The following is a 6,404-nucleotide window of genomic DNA, read 5'->3' as shown; positions in this document are numbered from 1 at the left end:
CACATTGCTGCCCCATGGATAACCTACCAGCCAGGAATCCAAGGTCCTTCTCTATAGAACTACTCTCCAGCAGGTCAAGAACTAACCTGTAATGGTGCATGGTGTTATTCCTCCCCAGGTGCAGGACTCTACACTTACCCTTGTCGAACTTTATTAGATTTGTCTTTTCCCAGATGCCCAATCTGTCCAGGTCTTGGTGAATGGCAGCACAGCCTTCTGGTGCCGTTCCCTCCAGTTCTGTATCATCAGCAAATTTGCTGACGGCATGCTCTGTCTCTTCATCTAGGTGCTGATGAAAACATTTAACAGGATAGGACCCGTCACTGACTCCTGGGGAACACCAATAGCTACAGGTCTCCAGCTGGACCCTGTGCCATTGTTCACTACCCTCTGGGCTCTCTTGTTTAGCCAGTTCTTGATCCATCTCACGATCCACTTTTCTAAGCCACATTTCCTGAGCTTTCCTGTGGGAGACAGTGTCAAAAGCCTTGCTAAAGTCAAGGAAGACAATATCCTCTGCTCTCCCTGCATCCATCTATTAAGTCACACTGTCATAGAAGGCTATCAGATTAGTCAAACATGACTTTCCCTTGGTAAATCCATGCTGGCTGCTCCTGATAACCTTATTTTCCTCCATATGCCTAGAGATGACCTCCAGAATGAGCCGCTGCATCACCTTTCTGGGAATGGAAGTAAGGCTGAATGGTCTGTAGTTTCCTGGGTCCACTTTCTTACCTTTTTTGAAGACTGGAGGGACATTGGCTTCCCTCCATTCACAGAGCTTACAGAGAAAATGGCCCGTTCTGTTTAAAAATCAGGAAACTACCTAATGCATAGAGTCACAGAGAGGGAACATAGTTCCTCCCATTCAGTAGTTAGGGCACTTGTCTGGGGAGGATTAAATCTGCATTCTGGTGCAGTTTGCTCTGGTTCTTGAATGTTTGATGGAATGCCACAGTGAATATTGAATACATCATGCATGCTGCAGTCCTCGAAGTGGGGCTTGGACTCAGCTCGCTGTTTGCAGACAGGTTCTGATTTTATGTATAAAGAGCTCATCTTCTGTTTTTCTGTTTCATATTTTTTTAACAAGATTGCCCAGCTGCTGTGGTTGAGAGGGTAGAAGTCAGGGTTTACCTTTCACTTCCTATCCCCTCAAAGCAATAAACCCCTAAGTGGTTATAGAAATTTATTCAGAGGTTATTTTAAACTTTGGTGAGCAAAGAACTATGCCTTGTACATTCTACATATTGTTAATACTACACTTTTATTGTTGGTTAAGGAGATAACAATCTTTCCAGCCATGCTTCTGGATAAAAGTGTTCCTAGCTGCTGGTGATGCTTCTGCTTTGAGGTGCTGCACATCCTCTGAGCCTAGCTCTCCTGGGACACTAATGAAGATATGCATAACTGAAGCTTTCATTCTTTCAGCTTGTAGGTTTTAAGAACTATGAGGATCGCTAAAGGGCAGGATACAAAAATCAACTTTTATCTTGGGTTACATACGCAGGAATCCTTCTCAAGTCTGTGAGGCAGACTAATCACTTGTACCATCTAAGATGGCAAAATTTGATCCAGACAGAAGGTACCTGTGGTTTGCATCATAACTTTTATGTGATAGCCTTTCAGTTATTTCCTGTTCTGACATGATCATCAACAGGTAACCACGGTGTCAGTTTTGCTTGTCAAAAGACGGTACCATAAGTGCTCTGCTTATGAAATGCAGATACTATTGATCTCTATAAATGGATGAATGAATAACTTGGTGATATGAAAGCTGAAAACCTGTTCTATCAAAAAGACTAATGATTCAGAAGAGACTGATGTAATTACAGTGAAGACTGTGGACAAGAGATTGTGGATAATCATGTCCTTTGAAAAACACAGCGTCTAATGTTAGTATGCTACAGGTGCATGTACCTAGCACAGTTTATTTAAAGAAAAAATGGTTTATTGATTGAACAATCAGTGTAATTGTAGTTTCTGGTTTCTATTATTTATTTGTATCAATAAATATGCAGTACAATGAATACATAATGCAGAAGTGTTTTTATTGTGTAGCAACCGAGAAACAGGCTATTAAGTGCCACTTGATGTGGGCCATTGTATCTATCATGATCATCCTATGATGTAGTTAGTAGACAATAAGTGAGGAGAAAGCTTGTGATGACAGTAACAAAGTAGGACATAATCTGTGAAATATTGTCAGCTTCACCACAACTTCCTGTGTGATTTTTTTGGTAAACTGCTTGCTCTTTAAGACAAAGGCATTGTCCATTTTCTCAAGCTGTGAAAACAGAAGACAGTATTGCTGAAGTACCTTTGAAATCCAGGCAAGAGGATTTCAAAGCAACATTCAGCATAGCTATAGTACTGTCAGTGCTCTTTGATAAATGGAGTGAAATGGTAACCTTTTATTAGCTCCTAAGTATTATGAATGTCATTTTTCAGGAGACAAGCCTTTCCAGTGGCAGCCATGTTCCTGTTCATAGATTCACAGAGTAGTTTGGGGTGGAAGGGCCCTCAACTATCACCCAGTTCCAACCCTGTGCTGTGGGCAGGGACACATTCTGCTGTGAACCATCCTTCAGTAATTTTCTAATATTGATCCTGACTGGCCACACTCCTAACAATAACTAGGGATCTCCGGACTGGAAGTCTCTGAGAAGGAATAAAGTGGTGTATTGTTACTTCACAATTCTAACGACTGACACCAAACAAGCTTTCACTTTGCATTGCTGATGCTATGATTCTTCATCTAAGGAAGGCACCCATTGTCTTGTGGGGTCAAATGGAGTCTATACTAGACAGCCCTTTCCCACAAGATGGGCATTATTACATGTTAGCAGCAGACATGTGCCACAAGAGTCACTCCACCCTTTCCCAGAGGTGCTGGATTTGCTGTACCTGTGCAGACCTTGTGTCCAACATACAAACACCATGTTCATTGTTCACTAGAAGTGTTGTATGTTCTGATGCACAGACTTAGAAGAATACCTACACAGACACCTGTAAGAAGCAAAACTGAAAATGCTGGTGGATGAGAGTATGTGACTGCCAGCTCTTGGCTAGCAAGCTAGCAGTCACGGAGTGCTAGAAGCTAAAAGATGTACTTAATGCTTTTTTTTTTCTTCTTTTTCCAATCACGGTGGGAAGAAAAGAATGTCCTTAAAAGTTAGGAGTTGATTGCAGGAATTGTGCAAAATGTATTCTTGCAAGATACATGATACGGTGATACTAAAATGATGTGTTTGGCTGAAAATATGATCAGGCAGAACTGATGATGATAAAGTCTGCTCAGCTATGAAAGCCTTGCCAGGAAAACAAAAATCAAAACCCATTCTGTACTTCAAGAGTGATCTATTACTGAAATATGTGATGCCTGTAGAGGATAAATGACTGGGTGTAACATGATGCTTAGGGGAATATATTATTGCAGGGCATTTCTGACCTTGAGTCAGGTTTATTCTTTCTTAATTTGTTATCTTGTGCTCAGCTAGTTTATTATAGGGAAACATTTTTATGGCAAGGTATTTAAACCACACTTCAACATAACCATTTTGTGGTCTAGTTTATTACTGGTAGGAATATTCAGTAACCTAATGAATAATAAATGTAAGTTTGAATGCAACTTCCTCACTGATACTATAGAAGAAATAAACAGAAACTGGTGGTAATACAATCAGTTAGAAGAGAAGCTCTCTCTACAGTACACAGGGAACAAACAGAAGTCAAGACAATGTCTGTTCCTCTGATCATCGATGTCAATGCTAAAACACACGTATGATGGAGGAAACGAAGCCATGCATGCTCCACTAAATTTATTTTTGTTGGCTGACAGACAAAGGAGAAATCATTTGCTTGTTTCTTCTCATGTCAACTCTGGAACAGGATAAAAGAAGCAAATACAGTATTTCATCTCGTTTGAAGTGTAGAAACATAGGTGAAGGAAGGAAGGAAGGACCTTAGGGAGTCCAATGGTTCATTGTACAGCTCAGGGCAGAATCAGTTCTACCTACCCCCTTCCTAATGAACATTTGGGTTTAGTTGTTTGCAGACAGTATCTCCTATGTGTTTTCCATTTTCATCATTGGAAAACTTCTCCCTGTGGCTGTCTTCTTTCAGTCTTATACCTACTTTCATGTCTGTCATGGCTGTATAGCACAGATGATTAATTTCCTGTTTTCAGAGGCCTTTCACATTTTCAAAGACTGTTGTTATGTTGCCATCAGACTTCTTAGGGCCAGGCAATACAACACAGTCTTCCTTCACAAAGCATGTTTTTTGTTCTCCTGATTTTCCCCAGCACTGTCTGTAGCTCTCCACATAGCCTTATTCCTGCTAAATAGCTGGAAGGATTATTTTAAGTGTTTTGTGGGCTACAGTGTAGTTTGTGTACTCTCTATGGCAATTGCTTCTTTCACAACAGAAAGGCAGTGACTCATTTATAGTTTATGACCCACTATAACCCCCACATTTGTCTCCTTTAGCCCAGACCAGTTTTCCTTAACTTGCTTGTGTCAGTATCTTGTAAAATATTATGAAAAAAGGTCAGAATATAGTCTACCACTTCTCCTTTGTGCACAAAATTCAGTGATATTCACTGAGTTAGATCAAATTTTGTTAATATATTGATGTTCTGCAGATGAATGATAGTTTTTATCCATTTTTGGAAGTTAAAAAGCATTAGAAGTGAAGTATATATTAAACCCCCCACTGGTTCTTTCCCAGCACTCTGTTTGGTCATTTGGTCTCTATTTCTACATTTCTTGGACAAAGTGTGGTTGGACTGCTGTGCCCAAATGAAAGTAGACGTGACCCTCTCTATTTCCAAATAAGATGGCATGAACTATAGCAAGGCTATAGTTGAGGAATTTTCCACAAGTGAACTCTTTAGTCAATGTGAACAGGCATGCATCTGTGCAATGCGAGTTCTTTCTTCACAAGTTACAAGCGATTTGCTCTTCAGACTTCAATCTCATTGGGACTGGCATATTTTGTGTTGGGGAAAGCTACATAAAACCACTTAGAGTTTTTCGAAGTCTGTCAATATGCCTTCTCATTGTAATTTGCCCTTCATTCTGGCCAACTGCTTGGTGGCTTTTGTTATGGCAAAGATTCAGTGATGGGGTGTTAAGTCCCTGATTTCTGATACTGATTTCTCTGTCTTTGCAGATTTGTAGTATCATGGGAAATTCCTTGATGTCCGTTGGTATTTTTTGGGACATGGTTATGGTTTGAGATGAGATCAGCTAAATTAAGCCTTCCAGGTAATGCTTTTCTACCCCACAGTCCCCACCTCCTATTCTTCATCTCTTTTGCTGCTGCTTCTTAAGGCCCACATGTCCTGTTAAAGGTTTCAGCCACCATCAGAGGAGAAAGTGAGTCCTCTAGGGTGAGAAAGTCAATGCTTGACATCAGCCTAAATATTTTTATTACTTGCTCTTACAAACTGCCCTTTCTCTTTATGAAAAATGTGAGCATAGTCTTGCTTTCAGGAGTGGCTTCCAGAGTCGTGACAGTGGCTTTTGCCGTATGAGAATTTGAAAGTCTAAGTCCTTGCTACAGCAGAGACTCCAGTGCAAAGACAAAAGCTGAAGTTTGTTTCTCACAGTTCCTTCTGTACTGGTGCTGAGACGACAACCCCTTTGCCTGCTCTGTGCATCCTTCTTGTGTCATCTTTGCTGTATTCTTAACATACTGCACTGCATTTTAGAATTGTTTCAAAAAGAGCAGGATACAATGAGCAAGACCAAGCTTAGAGCTGCAATGATCGAGGTAATAGCATTACATCACAGGACTTCATTAATATGTTTCAAAGGACATTTCCCACATTACTATTTTATTCTCATCCTCATGAAGTGGAAAGATTCTTCAGATCCTACCCTTTTCTTTTGACCCTCCATTCTAAGATCTAAAAGGACAAAGTTGGTTTGGGGGCAGTTATAATTCTGTATATCAGAAATGTTTTTAACTGTTAGATAGCTGAATATTTTCAGCACATGAGAAAACTCAGGTACATAAAACACAGGCATCTGTTCAGAAGAGTGCATTAGATCTTGAAGGACAGGGGGATCATAATTTCCATCAATTCGGCTCTAAGAATGTAAAAAACTTGCTGTCAGCCTGGCCTTTTACAGCCTGTGAAGACCTATCTACTGTCTTCAGAATGCCTAACTATAATACCTGTGAAAATTAAAGTTGTAGATGTAATATTTCATAATGATCAGCAAGTTGTGCTTGGCTAGGGTGACCATCAGAATCTGATCGTTCCAAAACATCAGCACATCTGACCATGAATCAGAAAATCTGTGCAATACTCCCATCGTGGTTTACATCATCTTTGTAAGCACATTACTCACATAGATTGGAAAAGGAAGTCCCTGTTCTGAGGACCTTGCAAT

The sequence above is a fragment of the Indicator indicator genome, chromosome 1 (genome assembly GCF_027791375.1).
Source record: "Indicator indicator isolate 239-I01 chromosome 1, UM_Iind_1.1, whole genome shotgun sequence".
Lineage (NCBI taxonomy): Eukaryota > Metazoa > Chordata > Aves > Piciformes > Indicatoridae > Indicator > Indicator indicator.
The sequence above is the reverse complement of the archived record's forward strand: the minus strand, read 5'-3'. Positions refer to the sequence as shown.